This window comes from Bison bison, unplaced genomic scaffold (assembly GCF_000754665.1).
Source record: "Bison bison bison isolate TAMUID 2011002044 unplaced genomic scaffold, Bison_UMD1.0 scf7180017841146, whole genome shotgun sequence".
Classification (NCBI taxonomy): Eukaryota; Metazoa; Chordata; class Mammalia; order Artiodactyla; family Bovidae; genus Bison; species Bison bison.
The window spans coordinates 9,639-10,001 of record NW_011475094.1 but is presented as its reverse complement, the minus strand read 5'-3'; the positions used below and the strand labels follow the sequence as shown (position 1 = coordinate 10,001).

The following is a 363-nucleotide window of genomic DNA, read 5'->3' as shown; positions in this document are numbered from 1 at the left end:
AGTCTCCCTAATTGATGAATTCCTCCCCCACCTCTCCCCACAAAACCACCTAGCCTGTAAACCCCACCCATATGTACACCAGTACCCCTCCTCCCCCATAGGGATGGGGAACCTCTCCAGTGCCTGTTGTGTCCACAATCATGTGTTATTTACTTTCTGTTCCTTCAGGATGAGTCTCAGGCTTCCTTTGCCTACTCCAGAGAGCCTACAGCATCTCATAGGTTGAATTACATTCCAAATCCACTGCTTATGCTTTTTCCTCCAGTTTTGACTGAAAAACCTCAGCACCCACCCCCCAACAGTGCTGAAAAACAGACAAATTCACTGCTTCAACACAGGACTCTGAATCTCTGTGCCGGGACC

The 363-nt window shown here is 48.8% G+C and overlaps 1 protein-coding gene across 1 annotated transcript in view; it reads right to left on the bottom strand.

The window, feature by feature from the left end:
* Positions 1-363, bottom strand: part of LOC104983584 (oral-facial-digital syndrome 1 protein-like) — a gene marked incomplete at its 5' end in the record, with an annotated part of 10,103 nt that overhangs the window by 2,706 nt on the left and 7,034 nt on the right. The gene's annotated exons all lie outside the window — the stretch shown is intronic.